The 14725-nt window shown below is 45.7% G+C and overlaps 1 protein-coding gene and 1 pseudogene across 1 annotated transcript in view; one reads left to right on the top strand and one right to left on the bottom strand.

Annotated features, from left to right (window-relative positions):
• LOC146511028 (protein NLRC3-like) overlaps positions 1-14725 on the bottom strand; it is a 70993-nt gene that overhangs the window by 21726 nt on the left and 34542 nt on the right. The gene's annotated exons all lie outside the window — the stretch shown is intronic.
• On the top strand, positions 6063-7980 carry LOC146511032 (uncharacterized; annotated as a pseudogene).

Genomic DNA, 14725 nt, shown 5'->3' with positions numbered 1-14725 from the left:
AACAGTGGAACAGTTTTTTAGAAGAAACATCTTTATTGCTGGGGGAAAACTGTCTAACGAGTGACCAAAACTATCAAAAAAATAACCGCGTCTGTCTCTCGAAATATAAACAGCAAGCCAATGTTCCCCGGGCATCGTAGAAGGGTGGGTGTTTACAATACTCATAGCAGGGAGTCTTTGAAGCCGTTCAGTGGTTAGCTGATCATAGGCTAACACGCCTAGGAAATGTGTGTTTTTATTGATAATGCTGCCGATCACGGCTGATAGTTCTATAGTGTTCATGACCGTTTTTGTCTCAATAGTAGTCCAAGAGCACCTGTCTCATGTTAGATATTTCAATGACTGAATCAAATACCGAATAACACAAGAGGTTCACTGTACGGGGTAGTGGATTTCTGAAACGGGTTTCCAATCTCACGTTCCCTGTTTTAATTAACGACACATTCCCTGAATGTCCTTCGTCAGCTTCCAGATTGAAACAGAATAAAGTGTAGCCGTTACCAAAGTCCGCACGCGTAATAGCTAAGGACCTGTCCTTTAAATGTCTTCCTGTGGTTTGTATCAGCTGGTAAAATTCTCTGGTATAGTGTTTTCTCTGGAAATTGGGCTGGAATGGTTTAGCAGGATAAGCCTGACTATCAGCATATAAAGACATAAATTCTATATCGCAGTTTTCAAAATGAAATGGATTACGCTGGTAGGAGCCAGTGTATGCTTCATTGTCTATAAATGCAATGATCACAAATTTAGGTATCCTACCCATAAATAAATTGTCATTTGTTGATATTCTAGCCCCTGCAGGTATGGAGAAGGTCTTTAAAGACACTCTGTCTACCGTGTATTTTGCGTTTGCATGGTGCAATGCCTTGCTGTGTGCAAGTCTGACGGTCGGTGATACACTAACTTTCTTGACAAAGAGACTGGCTGAGACAATTTTAACTCTGTATGCATTGGCATCCGCTGTCATGAGAGCAAATTCGTCTTTAGAGCGCACAAATTTCAGTGACAGGTCGATTCCATTAAGTAACAGTTTTTCTTGAAAAAATAGGTCTGCATGTACTGGTGCAATCAATTCAACAATACTGCTATTTGCTGTGTAGCCACCTCTGGTCACCAGGCCCTGGTTCTCTCCTTCTATAGATGTGTCATTCATGTGTGATGATGTATCCTTACAGAATAACCCGGTGCTGAACTGTGTGTCTAAAGTGTCCTTATTATAATTGATAAGACATTCTATCACACCTCTGTATGGATATGTGTTGGATGATTGACTAATGAGCCGGTCTCCCAAATTAACATCAACTTGACTAAATATGCTGCATCCAGGATAATTAATAAATCCTACATTAGCGTCCCTAGCCAGGTTTGAGCCATCAGCGTTTGTGATTCTCACACGTGTGTAGATATATGAGTCATTTAGATCCAGGTAATCTTCACCGGACGATGAGATGTAAAACTCAATCGGCCCTCCATCAGTGATTGCAGATACAGGTGGGATTTCGATAAATGTACTTTTCTCAATGCTAGTCTGTGTGTAGGGAACAGTAAACAGGTCCAGCTCTGTTTTTACACATTCTCCAGAATGACTGTGTAACAGTGCCATTTAGAATATGTCAAACGCTGCAGTTTTAGAACGACTGGTTCTGGGTCTTTTCACTCTGCGTGGCGGTGTCCGTTTGCTAGCTCTCCTGCTAGGTTTTGTGGTTTTACGCTTTTTAGACAACGGTTGCCCTGGGGGTGGGGTCTTAGATGGTCTGGGCGTATACACATACAATCCGCTACCGTCCTGCTTAGTGGTTGAGGGTCTGGTTATGTTGGTTATGACATCAGACACTATGCCCGATGCGGCTGTTTTTAGGTGTGGTTTGACTATGCTAACTCCTTTTTTAAACAGTGGTACAGCAAATCTAAACAAGCTGCGGAACAAACCACCCAGCCCTGACCCATATTGCGTACTGGTCCCAACATACCCTCCGAGCTCTCCACCAGCCTGTGATAAGTAGTATTTTACATATTTTGAGTCATCAGTGTTGTAGACGGCCATCCTTTTTTTCAAAAATGGTGGGTTATCGGTCGGAAGTGTAACTTGACAAACACCTTGCCGTATAAAAAGGGTATGTGTTGATTTCGATCGTCTTTCAAATCAATTTCTATGTCGTCGATCAATGTCTTTGACACAGGTGTGTAGTGTGGGCTGTCAAATTGTAGAATAGGCAAGCGGCGGTCATCGTCCGTGATATTTATAGCTCTTAATAGCCTCGCGTGGGCGTCACCCACAAGCTGGTAATCAACGATATCTGCATAAATAAAGATGTTATATTTTCCCCCGTATATGTCTGCGGGGTGCGGGGCATATGTGTTTTTATAATGAAGTACAAACGGCTCTCCTGTTTCGAATCCTAGGATTTCCGCCAGTCTCCCTCTAAATGTGAGAATAGTGCCCCTAGGTCCCATAACACAGGCATGGTTAGTAACTGTGTTGTATTGCATTTTAAGGTCTCCAGTGGTTTGGTACTGCTGACATTTAAAATTAAATTCTTTTATTATCTGTTCCACAGATGCATAATGACCCACAGACAGTTCGATCATGGTTACGGCGATGGTTCCATCTTTGACTGGGTCATGAATTTCCACTTGCGAATCTGATTGTGGAAAAGACATCCATATGCGTGGGTACTGTATCTCTATAACAGCAACCTCATACGGCTGATCCAAAACGATAGGTTTTGCTAGCTTTGTTCTAAAATTAGATATCTTATTACCCGGGTAAACATGCGCCGAAGCATTCGAGAAGAGGCTTACATAGAAGCCTGCATTGTTGTTGTTCTTTTTATTCATGCTTTCTCCGTCTATGCTCAGTGTTGAATGAATGTGTGTAGAGCTGCGTCATCTGAGTTAATTACGCCTCAACGATGTCTTTTTCTGGAATCCACGAATTAAAGCTGTCGGGCCATCCTAGCCATTTCACTAGCACATGCTTTTTCCGACCCACTTTTTTTCTAGCCAATATGTTTTCAATTTTAAATGTTTTGTTTTCATCAACAACCACACGTTGTATCTCAGGCTCATAAAATGACCCTTTCAATACCTCTCCAGCTAGATCCGCTAGTCTGTACACTGGGGGCTGTCTCCCTATACGTTCCTTGACTGTGAAAATCTCATCGGTGTAGGTCTGCTCGTATCCTTTTCGAAACTTTCCTCTCAGTTTTGATATTCGTACAGTGTCGCCAATATTAAATTTAAAGCACAGTTCCCTCTGAGGCCTCGTTTTGTACAGCGCGTTAAACACCGACTTCTCATTATCCTTATTCACCTCTGCCGGAGCCATTTGGATAGATCTGTGATAAGCATTGTTATATGCTTGTGTGAGATCTGGTATGACATCTACATATCTCCGGGAGTTGGCTGATGTTAAGTACTTCCACATTCTACCCTTGAAGCTACGATTGAATCTCTCGACAATACTGCATTTAACCTCGCTAGCTGTTGAGAAATGTTTGATATTATATCGCTCCATTAGGTGTTTAAAGGTTGTATTATAAAACTCTTTGCCTTCATCTGTTTGTAGTTTCACAGGGATCCTACCCTCACTAAGTATATCCTCAAAAGCAGCTGATACAACATTCGCTGTCTTGTTTGTTAGGCATCTAACCCATGCGTATTTTGAGAATACATCTATACATGTTAGCAGATATCTCACATTATCATTATCTGACACATATTCACACATGTCAACCAGATCGGCTTGAAACTGTTTGTCGATCCCTGTCACCAATACTCTATTTCTGGGGAAATGGATCCTCACAGGTTTATGGAGTGTGTAAGTGTCGTCTTGTTCTAAATAATGTTTGACCTGAGATATTGGAGGTGTTACACCTGATGCCTCCCCTGCCGCTATACGTAGCTTATTTAAACTGGCCAACCCCGCAGGATGGGCTGGATCATGATATATTTTATGCAATGTGCTTTCCATGACTGTGCAAACCACAAATGACTAAGAAGTTGGTGTTAACACGTCTTTTTATTTAATTTTCACACAGACACAATCACAGACAATGGATACTTGAACAGCACACATTAAACCAGGTGTCTCCCACCCCAGTAGTTTCCAATCATGCGGAGCATGGCTGGTTTAACACGTCGGGCGCAAGTACTTGCTTCTAGCAGGTCCACAATGTTGTCATTAATGGCGCATACTATATTTCGCTCTGATCTCAGTTCACACATGAGGTGTTCTGCAACTCTGCGGATTTGTGTTCCAGTCCCATCTGTGGTGTTTGAGCGTACAAACAGCTGGATGGCTGGGATGAATCGGTCAGTCTTGAGCCTTATCATCACATCGTCATAGTAGGTGTCGAAGAAATACTCAGACAATTCCTGCAAGCAGCTGTGTTGCACCTGACTGGGGTGGCCTGTTTGGCATCCGTAACATGTCTCTTGTAGAAACTCATTCAGCGCCAACATCAACAGGTGGAGAGTTGCGAGTTTGATGTCGATTACAGTTTCCTCCCACAGGTCTGATATGAGGGGGGTCCTGCGAGCATGATGGTGAGGGTGGTGGAGTCTGGGGGGTCGGGATTAGCAGCCCTATTGATGGTGACTCTGACAGGTCCCACGACGGCGAGTCATTCTCTGTAAAATGAAAACCACAAGCTCTTAATTTGTCACATAGATACACACGCAACCCCACACACACCCCTCACATTAAACCTACCAGTTTATTGTTTAGTTGTCGGAAGGTCTTATGATTTTAGGTTTGCACAGGGTAGCAGGCAAACCAGTCTTCGGACAACTCGCCAGATCGTCAAAAACAAGGCGTTTTCTAATACTCTCGTACGCAGTGTTGAGTCTGTCCCTCTTGATCGCGTCGTCAATCTGGCTAAACAGACGCGACAAACCTCTCCAGTCGCACCACTGTATAAAAAACAAGTCCTTAAACCATCTTGTGCGCTCTTCAAGGTTTAGAGGGTAAGGATTTAACCTCCAGTTTTCAAGCCCTCTGGAAGCAATAAGACTATCCCTGTCATCACATGCACTGAGAAAAATAAAGTCTTCAGGGTTGCGATTGAAACGATCAGCCTCAACCCTGTAAAGCTCAGGGCCTGATGCACTGTTCCACTGGGAAACATACAGCACCTCTGGGAAGCCCACATTGTCCAGGTCCGCACACACTACGGTCCGGAAGAGCTTCCAGTTTTTGGTAGAGATGCTTTGGGGTTCCCCCCAAAACAATCCCTCGCCACAATCTACACTAAGCACAACTGTCCCTTCGGTATATTTAATGGTATACACATACCCTTCAGCGCCGCGATATTCTAACTTAAATACAGTCCCATCTACGGCATTTTCACAGCGTTGCTTTTTACGTTGAGGACCCCGGCTGCATACTCCTGTAGACATACCTAGAGCGGCTGTGGCATGGGCGATGTCCTGGCTGGGTGTCATGGTTGATACAGATGGTATTCTGTGCTCCTTAGGTCGGTGAGTCGTTGGGGTCCTTAGCGCGATGTGTCTGTGCTCCTTAGGCCGTGGCGGTGATGGTCTTAGAATGTGAAAGGATCACTTTTATACCTATATAACCTAAGCCATCCCACTAGGAGGAGTCGATACCGCCCAGAGGGTGTGTTTTCACACCTGAACGCGCATGCGCCGAGCACATCTGAACGCGCATGCGCACACGCACGAATCCGACCAAACGGGGTGGGAGGTGTGGGGTGGGGGGTGAGGGGGGTGGGGGGTGGTGTGGGGGGGTGGTGGGGGGGGGGGGGGGGGGGGCAAAAAAAGTGCAGGTGTATTACTACTTCCAGTGTTTTTTGTATGTCTGGAATGTCACAGAAGACCACTTTCTTAAACAGAGCTGGCTGCTCTTTTTGCTATTTTCACTAATTCATCCAGCATGAATGGTGATCATTTCGTGTCAGATGGGCTATAATGTTTTGGGGTTTTTTGCCTCTGGTCAGTTACAGATATTTCAAATATTAACAAGTCGACTGCTTGCTTTTATTTATATACGTAAATCTTTATCTCTTATATCCATAGATAGATAGATAGATAGATAGATAGATAGATAGATAGATAGATAGATAGATAGATAGAAATCAAAGGCTTCTTTTTAAGAGACAGTTTAAATGGGATTGAGGGAATGATTTGTTTGCACTGCAGATTATATACAACAACACCAAGCAGTTAAATCAAAGAGTTCATGCAATTAACAGCTCACATTTTTGCTGCAGACAGATGCTGGTCTTTAAATTTAATGCCCTCTTCTTTAGACTTGTCACTCCATAAGGACTCACAGCTGGGTTCACGTCCAGGTTGGTTCCTGTGAATAAAGATGGAGCAGTGATGTGAGTGCTGGGTTGTGACATGGAGAAGAGTAATGGAGAGTTAGAGGTGGTCATCTCACCTCTGAGCTTTGGTCTGGCTCTCATATTCCCCACACAGAGTGGGTTTAGAGGGAGGGACTCCCTCCTCTCTGTACTCACACTGATCCATGCTGCTGAATTCACATCCACATCAGCTCACATACACTTTCTACCTTCACCTGTAGAGGAAACACAAATCATTCATGTGCACATCAACAGAAATCCTCCTTTCGATCAGCTGCTGCGGTAATAATATTTAAAACATATTTTGAAAATCTGACCATCAGTAATTGTATTTCTTTATAGCATTTCTTCTGTCTCATGGTACGTGGAGTGGTTCTTGTGTAGAGCTCTTTCAAAACGCTGTACACAATTAGTCTCATTGACTTGAGCCCTTTTTGTGTCTAAGCACCCTCTACCAGACATTCACACTCTGATGGATGCATTGGAGAACAACTTGGGGTGAGTATCTTCCCCGTTCGCTCTCTCTGCGGTAGAGTATCACTTCCTGTTCCTGTTTCAACACACAGTGGTGTTTTGAGTAGCTTATCTGCATAGCAATTTCATTAAAAACTTTTAGATACCTTCTTTTTTCATAGTATAATCTTCATGTGCTTCATCCGAAGCACACTCTCTGTGTACTCACTCCCTAACTTATAGCCAAAGTATTCACCCACTCTGTCTTTACTGTTTCGCTAGCTTAGCTTAGCTTGTAGCCGACTCGCTGGCACCATGACCTCGTCACCTGTCCCTCCTGCACTTTCCTGCTCATTGTGTCAGATGTTTAGTTACTCCTCTGCCTCCTTTAGCAATAATGATACTTGTAACAAATGTAGCATATTTGCAGCTCTAGAGGCCAGGATTACTGAATTGGAGACTCGGCTTCGCACCCTTGATACACCCGTAGCTAGCCAGGCCCCTGTAGCTGGTGCAGCCGAAGGTAGTGTAGGCCCCGCTAGCTGTTCTCCAACAAGCCCTGTGCAGCTGGGGAAAGAGGACGGCTGGGTGACGTTGAGGAGGAAGCATAGTCTTAAACAAAAGCCCCAGGTACACCACCAACTTGTTCATGCGTCTAACCGTTTTTCCCCACTGGGCGACAGACCCGCCGGGAGTCAAACTCTGGTAATTGGTGATTCTGTTCTGAGACATGTGACGCTAGAGACACCAGCAACCATAGTCAATTGTCTTCCAGGGGCCAGAGCAGGGGACATTGAGGGAAATTTAAAACTGCTGGCTAAGTGTAAACGCAAATTCAGTAAAATTATAATTGGCATCAGCAGTAATTACACATGGTTATGTCAGTCGGAGGTCACTAAAATCAATATTGAATCGGTGTGTAACTTTGCGAAAACAATGTCGGACTCTGTAGTTTTCTCTGGTTCCCTCCCCAATCAGACCAGGAGTGACATGTTTAGCCACATGTTCTCCTTAAATTGCTGTCTGAGTGGTGTCCTAAAAACAATGTGGGCTTTATAGATAATTGGCAAACTTTCTGGAGGAAACCTGGTCTTGTTAGGAGAGACGGCATCCATCCCACTGTGGATGGAGCAGCTCTCATTTCTAGAAATATGGACAAATTTATTAACCATCCCAAAGTGTGACTATCCAGAGTTGGAACCAGGAAGCAGAGTTGCAGTTTTTCACTCCTCTCTGCAGCTTCTCTCCTCTTGCTACCCCCCCCCCCCAAACCCACCCCCCCATCTCTATAGAGACTGTGTCAGCTTCCAAAAAGACAGAAAACAAACTAAAAGCCAGCAACAAACAACTTAAACATAAAAAATTACAAAGAAAGAACAATACAGTATCCACATCTGAACCAAAGAATAAAACAGTGAAATGTGGATTATTAAATATCAGGTCTCTCTCCTCCAAGTCTCTGTTAGTACATGACTTAATAATTGATCAACAAATCAATTTACTCTGCCTTACAGAAACCTGGTTGCAGAAGGATGATTACGTTAGTTTAAATGAATCAACACCCCCAAGTCACTCTAACTACCAGAAATCTCAAAGCACAGGCTGAGGGGGCGGTGTGGCAGCAATTTTTCACACCAGCCTATTAATCAACGAAAAACCAAGGCAGACTTTTATTTATTTGAAAACCGGATGCTTAGCCTTGTCCACCCCAGCTGTAAAACTCAAAAACCAATCTTATTCGTTATCATCTATGTGTCACGGTCGTGGCTCGGTGACCCAAGGTTTTGAGTTTCTTGTGTCTGAGTTTTTGTATTATGATCTTAGTTCTCTTTGTTGCCCCAGTTTATTAGTCTAGTGTCTTAGTTTGGCTTTCTTGTATTCTCTTTAGTTTTCTGAGTATTTAGTTAGCCGCCCTCTGTGTCTCCTTGTCATTGTTCTCTGTGTTTCTTACTTGCTCTGTCTCCCCTAGTCAAGTCTGCGTCTATGTTACATTTCCTGTTTTATTTTGAAGGTCTGTGTCCTACGTGAATGTATTGAGTTTTGCTTCCCTTGGGTCTCGTTATGTCCGATTTCTCCCAGCTGTGCTCCCCTTCTGTGTCTCATTCCCCTTGTTATTTCCCAGTGTATTTAAGCCCTGTGTTTCTCTGTGTCAGTGTCGCAATCTCCCTCATGCTGTATGTGAGTCTCCCTGTATTTCCTGGTCAGCTTTATATTTAGTTTTTCCCAGTTTAGTTTTTTATAACTTGTGATCTGTTTTTCCAGCAATAAAGCTGTGCTTTTTTAGTTTATCCCCCGTGTCCCTGTGAGTTTGCATTTGGGTCCAATTCTTGCCTGCCACACAGCTGAATCATGACACTATGTATGTATGTATCATCTACATGCTAAAAATGACAGCCTCAGCATGGCATTTAATCTGTTTAGACTTAATCGGCTTCTCTCAAAATGTAAAAGAACCCACCCACCACTTTAATCACACTCTAGATCTTGTTTTAACATATGGCGTAGAAACGGAGCATTTAACAGTGTTTCCGTAACCCACTGTTAATTTGGATATCTGATATTGTGTGATATTCAGTATATATGTATATATCTATATTGGGTGTTCAGTTCTAAAATGTTCTTCAATGATTTTGAGTTTTTGTTATTGCTATTGGTTTGCGGCTGCTTTACGACAGTCGACTGTGGTAGTACATCCTAGCGGGAGGGGCTATGAGCTCACGTGGCTTGTAGCTGTGCCAGAGAGCAAGCTTGGGTGAGCTAGCGGGGAATATCTCCTTCTGCAGTAGCCTTAAAAAAAAAGACTATTGTTTGTTCTCCTGCCAGCCGCCTCGCTGCTGTGTTGCCTTGCTGTCTCGCTGGTGCCATTAAAGGACCGGCAGCTGCCATCCATTCATCCATCCGGACCTCGATTACTTGGACCAAAGTACTCACACACACAGCTAACATCATTGTTTGTTTTTTTTTCTTTTTGCATTCACAAAGACTATCCAAAGACATTTTGGTTATTGTCAAATAGACACTCTCTGATTACGGACTGAGGAGGTTGTGGTGTTACAACCCCAGGACTGAGAAAAAAGACTCTTTACATAATATATTCACTTGTCTCCTGGTTAGAAGAAGTGGCTATTGATGAAAATATTTTTTTTTCTTTTCTTCTTCTTGTCTTTGTCTTTGTTTTTAAGTTGTTCAGGTTGAAACATTTGCACTTAGAGTTGGTTAAGTTTCCTTTGATGTATCAGTGTCAAGCTGATGTTTAATAGGGTATGTTAAGGACAGATGTGCTCCAGTCCATCAATCCTTTAAAGTGCTGGACACCTATGGTAAATTTCCATCAGACCCTAAATAAATTGTCCTCTGCTGTTATCCATATTGCTTCACTTATTCTTTGGTGAGTAGACGTATTGGTTACAACTAAAAGTAGTAGGAAAAATTGGCGCCCAAACAGGTATGGTTTTGATCCAGAGTACACTGTTTTGTTAAAAGGGGTTAAAGCCAAGATTAAACTACAAGAGGTGCAAAGAGCATTCGCTTTGCTGGATCACGTTGTCAAAATCCAACAAATAGTCTCCCTGACACTATTTTGTGTCAGTTCACTGAGTCCATTACCCCAATGCTCTTAGATGGAGAACATTCAGCAGATGGGGAGTGTTGGGACCTCTTCCTCTACACGTCACGCACACTTTAAGTTTCGATCAAACACTCTACTTAGTTTCACTTTCTGCCTGCAGCTCATATTCTCTGCAAAAGCATGCAGTTTCCTGTCAGCCTGCGACCTAGTTTTACACCCAAGTCTGGGCCACTCATAAAACAATCTAATCAGCAAATAAGCATTAATAATATATATTTATTTCTTATCACAGATCATCTGCAGAGAAATGGCTTATTTGAAGAGTTTCAGTCAGGTTTCAGAGCTCATCACAGCACAGAAACAGCTTTAGTGAAGTTTACAAATGATCTTCTTATGGCCTCTGACAGTGGACTCATCTCTGTGCTTGTCCTGCTCGACCTCAGTGCAGCGTTCGATACTGTTGACCATAATATTCTATTAGAGCGATTAGAACATGCTGTAGGTATTACAGGTGCTGTGCTGCAGTGGTTTGTATCATATCTATCTAATAGACTCCAATTTGTACATGTAAATGGAGAGTCCTCTTCACACAATAATGTCAATTATGGTGTTCCACAGGGTTCAGTGCTAGGACCAATTCTGTTTACATTATACATGCTTCCCTTAGGCAGCATCATTAGAAGACATAGCATACATTTTCACTGCTATGCTGATGACACCCAGCTCTATCTATCTATGAAGCCAGATAACACACACCAATTAGTTAAACTGCAGGAATGTCTTAAAGACATAAAGACCTGGATGGCCGCTAACTTTCTGCTTCTTTATTCAGATAAAACTGAGGTTATTGTACTCGGCCCTAAAAAACTTAGAAATATGTTATCTAACCAGATTCTTACTCTGGATGGCATTACCTTGGCCTCCAGTAACACTGTGAGAAACCTTGGAGTCATTTTTGACCAGGATATGTCCTTCAATGCACATATTAAATAAATATGTAAGACTGCTTTCTTCCATTTGCACAATATCTCTAAAATTAGAAATATCTTGTCTCAGAGTGATGCTGAAAAACTAGTTCATGCATTTATTACTTCTAGGCTGGACTACTGTAATTCATTATTATCAGGAAGTCCTAAAAAATCCCTGAAAAGCCTTCAGTTAATCCAAAATACTGCAGCAAGAGTCCTGACAGGGACTAGAAAGAGAGAGCATATTTCTCCTGTTTTGGCTTCCCTTCATTGGCTTCCTGTTAAATCCAGAATTGAATTCAAAATCCTGCTCCTCACATACAAAGTCTTAAATAATCAGGCCCCATCTTATCTTAATGACCTTGTAGCACCATATCACCCTATTAGAGCACTTTGGGAGACAGACACTATCTCTACTTTCAAGATTAGGCTTAAAACTTTCCTTGTTGCTAAAGCATATAGTTAGGGCTGGACCAGGTGACCCTGAATCCTCCCTTAGTTATGCTGCAATAGACGTAGGCTGCCGAGGATTCACATGATGCACTGAGTTTTTCCTTTCCAGTCCCCTTTACCACTCACTATGTGTTAATAGACCTCTCTGCCTTGAATCATATCTGTTATTAATCTCTGACTCTCTTCCACAGCATGTCTTTTATCCTGTCTTCCTTCTCTCACCCCAACCGGTGGCTGGTCCCAGACCTCCCTCTCCCCAGCCACCTCCTCCAGCTCATCCGGGGGAACACCAAGGCGTTCCCAGGCCAGCCGAGAGATATAATCTCTCCAGCGTGTCCTGGGTCTGCCCCGGGGCCTCCTCCCGGTGGGACATGCCTGGAACACCCCACCCAGGAGGCGCCCAGGGGGCATCCTTACCAGATGCCCAAACCACCTCAACTGGCTCCTTTCGATGTGGAGCAGCAGCGGCTCTACTCTGAGCCCCTCCCGGATGGCCGAACTTCTCACCCTATCTCTAAGGGAGATGCCAGCCACCCTTCGGAGGAAGCTCATTTCCGCCGCTTGTATCCGCGATCTCGTCCTTTCGGTCACTACCCACAGCTCGTGGCCATAGGTGAGGGTAGGGACGTAGATCGACCGGTAAATTGAGAGCTTCGCTTTTACACTCAGCTCCCTCTTCACCACGACGGACCGGTGCAGCGTCTGCATTACTGCAGCTGCAGCCCCAATCTGTCTGTCGATCTCCGGCTCCCTTCTCCCATCACTCGCGAACAGGACCCCGAGATACTTGAACTCCTCCACTTGGGGCAGGACCTCATCCCCGACCCGGAGTGGGCACTCCACCCTTTTCCGGCTGTGAACCATGGCCTCAGATTTGGAGGTGCTGATCCTCATTCCCGCCGCTTCACACTCGGCTGCGAACCGCTCCAGTGCGAGCTGGAGGCCCTCACCCGATGAAGCCAACAGAACCACATCATCCGCAAAGATCAGAGATGAGATCCTGAGGCCACCAAAGCGAAAGCCCTCCGCCACTTGGCTGCGCCTAGAAATCCTGTCCATAAAAATTATGAACAGAACCGGTGACAAAGGGCAGCCCTGGCGGAGCCCATCACCCACCGGGAACGAGTCTGACTTATTGCCGGCAATGCGAACCAAGCTCTTGCAACGGTTGTATAGGGATCGAATGGCCCGTAGCAATGGGCCAGACACCCCATACTCCCGCAACACCTCCCACAGGACACCCCGAGGGACACGGTCGAATGCCTTCTCCAAGTCCACAAAACACATGTAGACTGGTTGGGCAAACTCCCATGCACCCTCAAGTATCCTCGAGAGGATGAAGAGCTGGTCCAGTGTTCCGCGACCAGGACGAAAACCGCATTGTTCCTCCTGCATCAGAGGTTCGACTAGCGGACGAACTCTCCTTTCCAGCACCCTGGCATAGACTTTCCCAGGGAGGCTGAGGAGTGTGATCCCCCTGTAGTTGGAACACACCCTCCGGTCCCCCTTCTTAAAGATGGGGACCACCACCCCGGTCTGCCAATCCACGGGTACTGCCCCTGATCTCCACGCAACATTGCAGAGGCGTGTCAGCCAGGACAGCCCTACAACGTCCAGAGCCTTCAGGAACTCGGGGCGGACCTCATCAACACCAGGGGCTCTGCCACCAAGGAGTTGTTTAACTGCCTCAGTGACCTCGCCCCCAGAAATTGGCGGGTCATTCCCCTCATCCCCAGACTCTGCTTCCTCCTTGGAAGACGCGTCAGTGGGATTAAGGAGGTCCTCGAAGTATTCCTTCCACCGCCTGACAATTTTCTCAGTCGACGTCTGCAGCGCTCCGCCAGCACTATACACAGTGCAGGTAGAGCACCGCTTTCCCCTCCTGAGATGCCTGACGGTTTGCCAGAACCTCTTCGAGGCAGTCCGAAAGTCTTTTTCCATGGCCTCTCCGAACTCCTCCCACACCCGAGTTTTTGCTTCAGCCACTGCCCGAGCCGCATTCCGCTTGGCCTGTCGATACCTGTCGGCTGCCTCCGGAGTCCCACAGGCTAACCAAGCCCGATAGGACTCCTTCTTCAGCCTGGTGGCTCCCTTCACCTCTGGTGTCCACCATTTGGTTCGGGGATTACCACCACGGCAGGCACCAACCACCTTGCGGCCGCAGCTCAATGCAGCAGTTTCGGCAATGGAGGCGCTGAACATGGTCCATTCGGACTCGATGTCCCCCGCCTCCCTCGGAATGCTGTTGAAGCTCTGCCGGAGGTGTGCGTTGAAGATCTCGCGGACTGGGGCCTCTGCTAGTCGTTCCCAGCACACCCTCACTACACGTTTAGGTGCACCAGGTCTGTCCAGCATCCTCCCCCGCCACCTGATCCAACTCACCACCAGGTGGTGATCAGTTGACAGCTCAGCCCCTCTCTTTACCCGAGTGTCCAGAACATATGGTCGCAGGTCTGGTGATACGATTACAAAATCGATCATCGACCTACGGCCTAGAGCATCCTGGTGCCACGTGCACTTATGGACACTCTTATGTTCGAACAAGGTGTTCGTTATGGCCAAACTGTGATTAGCACAGAAGTCCAATAACAAAGCACCGCTCGGGTTCAGATCAGGGAGGCCGTTCCTCCCAATCACGCCCCTCCAGGTCTCGCTGCCGTTACCCACGTGAGCATTGAAGTCTCCCAGCAGGACAACAGAGTCTCCAGGTGGAGCACCTTCCAGCACCCCCCCCCCCCCCCCCAGGGACTCTAAGAAGGCTGGGTACTCCGAACTGCCACTCGGCGCATAAGCGCAGATGACAGTCAGGACCCGTTCCCCGACCCTAAGGCGCAGGGAACAAACCCTCTCGTCCACCGGGAAAAACCCCAACGTACCGGCAGCAAGCCGAGGGGATATTAGAATACCCACCCCAGCCCGCCGCCTCTCACCAGGGGCAACTCCAGACTGAGACA

The sequence above is a fragment of the Neolamprologus multifasciatus genome, chromosome 9, assembly GCF_963576455.1.
Source record: "Neolamprologus multifasciatus chromosome 9, fNeoMul1.2, whole genome shotgun sequence".
NCBI classification, from domain to species: Eukaryota; Metazoa; Chordata; class Actinopteri; order Cichliformes; family Cichlidae; genus Neolamprologus; species Neolamprologus multifasciatus.
This window is presented reverse-complemented; position numbering and strand designations above follow the sequence as displayed.